The sequence below is a fragment of the Silurus aristotelis genome (assembly GCF_946808225.1).
Source record: "Silurus aristotelis genome assembly, chromosome: 6".
Taxonomy (NCBI): Eukaryota; Metazoa; Chordata; class Actinopteri; order Siluriformes; family Siluridae; genus Silurus; species Silurus aristotelis.
Window position 1 is genome coordinate 13,133,375 of NC_139579.1, and position 11,265 is coordinate 13,144,639.

The window sequence follows — 11,265 nt, forward strand, 5'->3', positions numbered from 1 at the left end:
GAACTGGTCATTGTTTTGAGAATCACAGAATTGTGAGAATCGTATTGCTGTTTTGCATAAAATGGATATTACTTTAGGTTAAAATTTAGCAATAAGGAAATTCTTTGTCTCTGAGTTATAATTAGTAAATGGACTCTGTAGGAAACGTAATTTATTCAAAAGAAAAAATTATTCTTATTAAAGTTGCTACATTATAAGTTGCTACATATAAATTGCTACATATATGGGGAGAAAAAAACCATACAAAAAATATTACATTTAATACTCTGGATAATAATTTAGACGTGTTTTATGAATACAAAGTGTATAAACTGATTCAGTTCGAGGTCTTTTATATAAGTGTCACTGGCGTGAAATTAAAGACATCTCAGAACTCAGAAAACATGTTAATGCAAATGATGTGTGATGCCAGAAATCAGTTATTTGTTTGGAGACTTCACATACACCATGTGAATAAAAGAGGATTTTTTCCAGCTGTATTTACTTGGATGCGGTAGAATGAAATTTTCTCTTCGCTTGAACTCGTAGACCTAAACCTGTTCCCCTGTTTCCAAAGCCAGCACCATGAAGATCTGCTTTACATGGGATGGAGTGGAAGATCTCCTGCTTTAGAGCCTATTGGATGAATCATGGCACCGAGGAACATCTTCCCAGAAGAGTGGAGCTCATTATAAGAGCAAACATAGACTAAGTTTGTCTTCAATTCTTTGTCATATAAACCCAACGCATACTAAAATAACGCCAAAACTTTGTACCACAAAACTTTATGCCTGATATTTCATTCCGCGTGCCAGTATCAGTCACAGGCAATGTGGCGGCACCGAGGTACATCTCAATCCGCAGGGTCCAGGTTTCTCCCCAAACCAGAAGGTAAAGTTGGCTCTTGGCTCCGAACACACAGAGTGTTACTTACTGGTTATTGTGGTGGTCATACTGTGTCCCGTATGGCAGTGTATTAACGAACAGCATGCAAACACCTTCTGTTGAAACATCTGCGACAGGCACATTTTTAGGCTGTCTTCCAAATAAAAAAAAAAAAAAGGAAAATGCTCTTTCTCTGGCTGAAGCTCCTGGTTTGCAAGCATGTAAACTCTTGCAAATATATTCATTTTAGTTCTTCTCTCTTATCCTTTAATCGTTTTTTTTTTTATGTCGTTTTTTTACTCTCTGGCTTTCTGCATAGAGATCACTGATATCTTTTGTTCTCAATGACGAATCACTGACTACTATTGTTTCCAATCACCACTTACTAATCTCTATTTTACCAAACAACCAATTACTAATCTCCATTATTTCAAACAACCAATCACACAAATGTTTCCAATGACCATTCACTTCATTAGTCAATTACTGACCACATCATTAAAAAAAAAAAAACAATAACCGACAACGATTGTTCCAAACAATGAATTACTAGTCAGGATTGTTCCCAGTGACCAATTAGCGGTCACAATTTTTCTAAAGAGCAATCGATGGCTACATCATTCCATACAATGAATCACTAAATCCTACTGTTCCAAACAAGCAATCACTGGTGATTATTGTTCTCAATGACCAATTCCTGATCTATAATGTTTCCAGTGACCATTTTCTGATTTCTATTGTACCAACCAACCGCATCATTTCACACAACCAATCACTAATCACGATTGTTTCCAATGGCCAATATACCAAACAGCTAATCGCTAGTCACATCTTTTTCCAATTAGCAGTCAGTGACCACAAACACTTTAAACAAACAGTCACTAATCACCATTGTTCCAAATAACCAATCACTGATCTCTATTGTTTCCAATGACCAATCACTGATCTCTATTGTATAAAAAAACCAACTACTGATTACATTTTTTCCCAATGAACTATCACTGCTCACATCCATCAATCAATAAAAAAAAAAACTTAGCATAATTGTTTCAAACAACCAATCACTAATCAAATTTGGTACCAATGAGCAATCTAATCTCTACTGTACCAAACAACCAAATACAGGTCATGTTTTCCACTGACCACATCATTCAAAACAACCAATCACTAATAACCATTGTTCCAAACAACCAGTTACTGATTGTGATTGTTCCCAATGACCATGCACTGGTCTCTATTGTACCAAACAACCAATCACTGGTCTCTATTGTACCAAACAACCAATCACTGGTCTCTATTGTACCAAACAACCAATTACTGGTCTCTATTGTACCAAACAACCAATCACTGGTCTCTATTGTACCAAACAACCAATCACTGGTCTCTATTGTACCAAACAACCAATTACTGGTCTCTATTGTACCAAACAACCAATCAATGGTCTCTATTGTACCAAACAACCATTCACTGGTCTCTATTGTACCAAACAACAAATCACTGGTCTCTATTGTACACAACAACCAATCACTGATCACAATTTTCCCAATCTCCAATCACTGATCACCATTGTTCCCACAAGCCAAAGCATTTTCCCGAAGCGAGATCCAGTAAGAAAAAAAAGGAAAAATATGTAATATTTCACACTTCAAAGGAAAGATTGTACATTATTTAACCCTTAACATTTGAATATGTATAATAATTTAAAACAATAAAAAAAACCCCACTCATCTCATATATATAAACTGCTCATCTATTTGGATAGAAGAGAGATGGAAAAAAAAGAGTGAAAATCAATATCGGTACATATTCATCAATGAATGCATTTCGCTTCTTAACAAAAATCTCTTCCACCACACCATAAAGCAGTCCTGACTCGGCGTTCTCTCGGGACGCTTCGCTTTTCGAAGCTGTGCATTCGCTCGAGTCGAGTCGACGAACTCTCGTTTTTCATCCAAAAAGTTACATGACCTGTTTGATGCTGTGTACACAAGCGCTTGGCAGAGTGCAGCCGAGCCGGCCAAGAAGGCGCTGGTTATAAAAATACACAGCGCAGCTCGAGTGGAGCCCTGGTCCTTCTCAAGCCATCACGTCATGCATTCCTTGTGCTTGGACTCATTTTTCCAGCGTTTCGTGTTCGCCCCCCGAACACGGCGTAGAAAAAAAAACTAAACAAAAAAAACCCGCATGTGGTGTCGGCCAATTATTTTTCACTTTGAAGGTCATAAATCAAAGATGACTAATAAAACGAAGACGGCCAAGTATAATTTCACATGCGACTCTTGGGCTGGATTCGAATGAAACCAGATGGGGTTGGGATACGACCGCTGAACATATCGGGATCTGGACGGAGAAGGTCTGTGTTTTCCTTTTTGCGCAAATTACTGCACTGCTTCGTTGCGTGCCCTAAATCACAGGCCAGACGCGAGCGATGAGAGGCTCTCTCACTTTCTAGAACGTTCTGGCAAATCACTAACTCGCTCTATTACTGTTGTTTAATCCAACATTAATGCATTTCTATGGGTTTTGAATTGGCAGAACAGGAATCGCATCCTCGTCCTCATCCTCATCCTCATGCCTAGTTTCCATGTCACGAACCACCTAAAGCTGATTTTCTCATTGCACTGAGATAGACTCTCTCTGAAACAAAGAGAGGGGGCTTTTGTGGCTTTGCAGAGCCAGGAAAATTTATGGTGGATGACCATAATATTTTCGTTCCCCACCACTCTGACCTGCAAGCTCAGAAAAAGGCTACAATAACACTGTGATCTGGATTTATTAAAAGCTGGGAATGACATAGGCCTTTCCTTTTGCATATGGTAGTCGTGAGAGCCTGGAGGCTTCGGCCAAGCAAAACACAACTTCTCCATCTCTGGGACTTGGACGACTTTGTCAGCTGATGATTTTTAAAAAAAGGCAGGGAAGAGGATCTGCTCCGTGCGAAGAAAAGGTTTTTTTGTGTAAACCAGGGAGAAGTCTGACCTCTCGGAGTTAATATTCTGCGCAGGAAAAATGAGCATTTAGATTGGCAATGCCTGTGGTTTGGAGCAGGGCAGCTCGGCGTGTCTTATGAAAAGGATCTAAATCAGATGTAGTCAGAGATGTATGCCAGAGATGGAAAATACATTTCGCAGCAGCTTGGCTGGAATCGGAACACTTCCCCACCAGAACTCTGTGTTCTGTTACAGCACAGAAAAAAAAGAGGGAAAGAAAAATGCCTCGATTTCAACCAAATACTATATGAATTTTTTTCAACAACTGTGAAACAATCACAAAAGTTTGGAGGGAAAAATCACAGCAAATGATCTCAAATTTCCTCAACCAGCCAAGATCTTCTTTATCCTTTTTTAAACCATATTGAACACCTTTAAGATGATGAGGAGATGCAAACCTGGTCCAGCATGACAACGCCCCTGTGCACAATGCCAGCTCCAAAATCTGCTTTACATCGGTTGGAAGTTGTGAAGAATCTAGAGGACAAATCTAGAGGAACATCTTACCATGTATATGTGTATGTGTGTGTGTGTGTGTGTGTGTGTGTGTGTGTGTGTGTGTGTGTGTGTGTGGTCAATAATATTGTGTATATTGGACATGTATAAGGTACTACAGGGACAGTATGAAGCATTTCGTCCATTAATAATGATTATTACTTCAATGTTACGTTATTATAAGAGGAAATGGCGACTTTATGTGGAGCGAGATGTTTAAACAGAACTATTCAAAACATGGTTCATATCAAAATGTTATTTTTTTCGTGTCTTGTACTCAAGCTATGAGGTGACGGCGGAGCACGCGATGAAATCAACGCACCGGAAACACGTCGTATTCCGAGTAAATATTCGAAAAATTCTAGTAAATCAAAAGTGATTTCTGGTTCAAAATGAGTTGTTGTTTTTTGTATTTTGTTTTTGCCGAAAGGCATGTTTGCAATTATTTCATACATAAATTGTCATGCTGGATTGTAAACATAGTGTATCCGATTTCCTGTGTATACACATGAGTTTTTATTCATCTTTAAAAAAAAAAAAAAAAAAAAAAATCCCATCCCTTCCTTCCAAGTAAGAGTGTTTTTGCAATTTCTTCCATCCGGATGAAAGTGGAAAGGAAAAAAAAAAAAGATTTGAAAACACGCGCATCAGCCTGGTGATAGTATGTCGTAAACTGTTATACCAAATGCCTCGACAATAACGTTGAAAGCGTGCATATTGAGCAAGAGAGAAGATGAACTGTGGAAAAACACAAGTACGGCCAAAGGAATGAAAGATTTTTCCGAAACGACAAACACAACTTCACCCTTCGTATGGATCGACTGACAATGAGGTGGAACTACGATGAAGATTTCACTTGAATAAAAAAACATCCAAGATCTGAATAAACTAAATAACTAGAGCAATGGATCATTGTTCAGTATGTACACTGTAAGTTTGTGGCCAAATCATGATCACACCCATATGCAATTCTTCCCCAAATTTTGAAAACCAGGTACATAAAATTGTCTAGAATGTCTTCGTGTCTGGTAATGTTGTTCTATCGCTGGAATTAAGTGGCACAAACGCTGAGAATGTATACTGTATACGAATCAAGCTCCATAAAAAAAAACATTGCGTTTCTGGTAAATGGAGTAAAAGAACCCAAATGCAGGCCCCTGACCTTCTCAACCCCACAGAACACCTTTTTTTGGGATGAACTGGTGCTGAAACCTCCTTGACATCCCAACATTAGAACCTGATCTCACGAATCTCCCGATCTCAAATCATAGCCACGCCCCCAAGTATAATAGAAAGCTTTCCCAAAAGAGCGGAGGGAATTAATTATGATTAATTAGAACATTGTCTGGAATGAACATGTGTCTACATCACTATCTATGAGAATAATACAACTGCAAGTATTTAATCCAATGAGAAGTAAAAAATTTGTGGGCGGAGCCTGCAATCGCTCACTATCTTGACGTGGTGTCGTTATTTTGGGATGCAATTGAAATAATGTGACACCAGCGTGTGCATTTCGTTCTTCTGATCAGTACTATGCTAAAATACTGTACACTATTTACACACCATACGACTGAGATCCCATTCATTCAGTCTCCATTTATAATAACCTCCACTTTTCTGGGAAGATGTTCCAGATTTTGGAGTTTGCTTGTGGAGATTCATTCCAAAGGTATTAAATAAGCCACATTTTCATAAAACTGATTTCGTGCACAAGTGCATTGTGAAGCTGGAAGAGGTTTTGGGTCTTCTTGTTCCAGTGAAGGGAAATTGTGTGTCTCCAACTTTTCAGTTTGAGGAGGAACCACATATGGCTGAAAAGGTCAGGTGTTCCAATACTTATCTATATAGTCTAGCTCAGTGTCTCCATCGCTGCATGTAATCCCAAGGCGTCAGTCTGCTGACCTTTACTAATTGCCCATTTTGAAATACCATTTAAGTAAAAAAATTAAATGACATTATGTATGTATATTCACTTCCCTAGTGAAAAGACTGCATGTCCATGGTGCCATTTAGCCCTCATACCATTTATATTCAATTTATTTAATAATTTATTTTGTCTAAAACATATTCTACCACAGTAAATGAGTAACAGGGTTGAAATATTCAGCATAGAATGAACGAACACAATATTATATCATATATATATATATATATATATATATATATATATATATATATATATATATATATATATATATATATATATATATATATATATATATAAACACACAGTATATATACAGTACAGACCAAAAGTTTGGACACACCTTCTCATTCAAAGAGTTTTCTTTATTTTCATGACTATGAAAATTGTAGAGTCACACTGAAGGCATCAAGGGCTATTTGACCAAGAAGGAGAGTGAAGGCAAAAGGGCCAACAAGTGCCAAGCATCTCTCGGGGAACTCCTTCAAGACTGTTGGAAGACCATTTCAGGTGACTACCTCTTGAAGCTCATCAAGAGAATGCCAAGAGTGTGCAAAGCAGTAATCAAAGCAAAAGGTGGCTACTTTGAAGAACCTGGAATATACAATTTTTCAGTTGTTTCACACTATGTATATAATGTATATAATTCCATATATAATTCCACGTGTTAATTAATAGTTTTTATGTCTTCAGTGTGAATCTACAATTTTCATAGTCATGAAAATAAAGAAAACCCTTTGAATGAGAAGGTGTGTCCAATATTTTGGTCTGTACTGTATATCTATTTTGCTTGCGTTTTTTTATTAACGTTGTTTTTATCATTATTAACATTTGCAAAGAGTTCAAACGTGGCTTTAGCACACAGTTATGACCGTTTTCTTCTTGGTGAACGTGTTCAGCTGACAGTGTTGAGGGAATATTGGGAATATTGTGTGCCAGTAATATAATAGATGAGTCGTGATTTTAGAATAAACTGTTTAACGAATTGAACTTTTTTACAGTTGTTTGGAAAAACAAACAAACAAATAAAATCAGTTACATGTACCACAAGCAAAACTTGCGTACTGCAATGTTCCCTGAGCATGCACTCATCTTTGCTGTGAAAAACCTTTTCTCCTGTGTTTCTTTCAATGTCAGGAATGTAAAGCATGAAGGTGCTTCCTCAAATCGCAGATCCCGGGTCAGTCGTATTCCGTTTTCCTTTGTTTTTCCTGGTTGGAAAAGTTTCCAGTGATCATTGAGCCAACGTGAGGACACAGTGTACGTCATGTGGTATTTGGATTCAAATCGTCAACAAACAGCAGGCGTCCCGTTACAGACAAATGATTTATCTTTGGATTTTTTTCTTAGAGGCGAGGCCAAGGGGCAGAGGGACACCGAAAAGTTCATTGGGCTGAGTGGGAACCGGGGTTGGGGGGGGGGAGGTAAACCTGCATCTTATCACAGGGTCTGTTTAACAGAAAGCAGACCACCAAGCAGAAGCAAATTAGGATTGTGAGTTCCAGTCTTACTGTCACAGAGCTGTGACACAGTCCAGTTGTGTTCTCAGAGCCTGCGCTAGTGTGTGTGTGTTTGTGGAAACTGATAGGACAGGAATCTCTGAAACATTCCAGTTGTTGACGAGTATCTCGGTATAAACCACTTGGCGTGCAAATAACTACCCATTAGATTATCGTGCATTTATTTAATGCCCTTTTCACGAGTTAGATACAGTCAGGGTCTCATTGGACACAGATGTGACTAAGAAAAAGTGCTTTCGATTCTTTTCCCTTCACAAGATCCTTATAATATGCTCAAAAACATACAAGCGTTACACAGATAATGCTGTAATAAAGAATGAATACGATGTTCTTTATAAGTGTACGTTTGTCCCTAATGATTGAGTCGCAACATTAAATCTACATGTTCACAAAATTGGGACTAAATGTGGAATGAGATGTTTGAAAAGTACTGAACCCAGATTCAAACCTAAACCTGAACTCTAATCCTAATCCTAACCCAAACCCTAATTCCTGAACCCAATACAAATTTGATTTCAAACCCAAACATGAACTCAAATTCAAACCAAAAAGAACCTAAAACTGAACTCAAACCCCAATTCTAAACCCAAAAACTATTTTAAACACAAACCAAAATCAAAACCCAAACTAGAACCCAAACCTGAACCCAAATTCAAACCCAAACATAACCCAAATCCAAACCCAAACTTAAATTCAAACCCAAACTCGAATCCAAAATTGAACTCAAACCTGAACCCAAACCCAAAATGACCCCTAAAAATGTTCTTGCCTTTTCTAGAATTTTAATTTACACTCCAGCGAGGCCAAGTGCCCGAGAAAACTCTGAGTCACAGTGTTACTCCTGGAAGCACTGCAGTTTGAATTCTTCTCTCTCTCTCTCTCTCTCTCTCTCTCTCTCTCTCTCTCTCTCTCTCTCTCTCTCTCTCTCTCTCTCTCTCTCTCTGCACTCTGGACTTTGTCAAAAAAATGGCTGTTTAATTGCTGGAGATATTTTCACGATCTGGATCAGCATGACACCGAGGCTGAAGATCAAAAAGATCTGCACTCCAATCACAAAGAATTCCACGATTCATTACGAAGAACATTTCAGTGAAAACGCCAACACAACTGGAGGAACATGAAACACAGCTCTGTTTCTTTTCTCTGTAAGAAAGCAGAAGACTGTATTTGAGTATTTGTTAGCAGGTTTCACACATAAAACAGACTCACAGGAACACCGGCGAGATCGGAATACGTCTTAAAACCAACTCGGATGGAAAGCAAACAGGAAAACGTTGATCGTATCATCAGGAGATCGTGAAGAGACTTTGGAGATGTTATGGAGGTGGGAAAAAAAGCACAAACCAAACACAGGGTCTGTGAGGGTCTTTCTTTCCTTCAGTCTTCTTGAACACCTCATTCCACATCTAATCTGCATTTGCTCTTCTAATAACCTCCACACTTCTGGGAAGTGAGATTTCTGGAGATTTTTGAAGATTTCTGGAGATTCATTCAGCCAGTTAGTAAAGTCAGGTACTGGTGTGGGTCAGAAGGTAAGGAGGTTCTGGGGTGCAGTCAGCATACATCACATATATGTTCAATAAGGTTTGGAGCTCTATAGCAGGAAATCTTCTACTCTATTCGCTCCTATGTGAAGCATAGCATCTTCATGAACCTGGAGAAGGTTTTGGATCACCTATTTCAAATAAAGGGAAAATGTCATGCTCCTGAGACATCCAGAGACATCGTGAGACCACTTTGTGGTAAAAGGCAAATAGAAAGTCACGAGTATGAGCCGCTTTCACGTGATTGGCTCATGCGATACTTCAGCGAGTGTGCAGATGTTCCAGAAGGAAATCATTACAAAGTATTTTCATTAAATAAATATAATCCAATTTAACGATGTGAGTCAAAGACACACGTTTATGTGCGAAGTCTAAATGGGTTTTCATTAATATAAGATGTTTCTGTTGCCCATATGCACCTGTATAGCAACAGTAGCTTATTATTTTTTTATTTTCACTTTTTGAAGCTTCTCACCAAGTCTTTAACAGGTGCTTAGTAAAAAAAAAAGCGAAGCGTGGAATATAAATATATCGGCATATTTTGCGTGCGCACACAAATGAGAACTTATTTTGTTCAAAAACCTGTTGTGACATTGTATATTTTATCCAGATGCTACAATCCTCCATGTGTTGTATTTAACTCTCACTGCTACTTTTCTTTCTTCAATAACTAAAACACAACATGGATCTTTTATTTGCAGGGTAGAAGAGCAGGATGCAACCCTTCAAACCCTTTGAAGACCCAAACCTGTTCCAGCATGATGAAGCCCCTGTGCACAAAGCCAGCTCCATGAAGATCCATGGGATGGAGTGAAAGCTCTCCACCTATAGTGCTCTACTGAACCCGTTTGGGATGGATGTGAACGCTGACTTCATCCCAGAACCTTCTGAACTTCTCACCTCCATCAGGACCTGACCTTACTAACCGTCTAAATGAATCTCCACAAACCTCCACAAGAACACTGTCAAATCTTCTGCTCAGGTGTCTTTCTTTCTTTCTTTCTTTCTTTCTTTCTTTCTTTCTTTCTTTCTTTCTTTCTTTCTTTCTTTCTTTCTTTCTTTCTTTCTTTCTTTCTTTCAAGACAGTGGGTTTTCTACATGTGCTTTGCAGTTTTCTTTCTTTCTTTCTTTCTTTCTTTCTTTCTTTCTTTCTTTCTTTCTTTCTTTCTTTCTTTCTTTCTTTCTTTCTTTCTTTCTTTCTTATTCATTGTTTTCTTTCTTTCTATTTTTTGTATATATATCTCCATAATTATGGCGGATACGATTCGCAACTCGATGCATAACCAATGATGCATTAAAGATTCATATGAAGCAGCTATTTGGATGCATGATGAACTTCCGACTTCTAAAACACGGCCCTTTCACAAAAAAATGCCTCTGTAGTGCAAAAAAGCCATGTTAATCTTCCATGTGACTCTCGGGGCACACGCTTGAGAAACATATCGGCATATGAAATATCGGTGACAAATTATTGATCACGTTCTGAATAATAAAAGTATACAGAAGTGTCTACTAATAATTAGATATAAATAAATAGATTATTTGCGATGCAAACGTGTAATAAAAGTGTGCTACATGCGCAATTGAATAATTGATTTTATTAAAAATAATTGCTATTATTTAATTATGCTAAAGTGCCTCAAAATTGTTTTTACCGCAATAAAAAAATTTTTTTCATCACAAATTTTAAATCGATGCATCACCTCGTTAATACATATATATATATATAAATACTCTTCTTTCAACTTCTTGAGTAAACATGATGGATGAAGAGTCTCAAAATCAGATTTGATCAGAAAAGGGAGTTCGAGCGACGAGGCATAAGAAAGCAGGAGTGTGTGAAGGATGTGCTTAACGAAAGAGCAGCTGAAGTGATTGCTCGTGTGGAGAGCACATGTCCGGAGTGCCGGAGTGTCAGAGCAGCG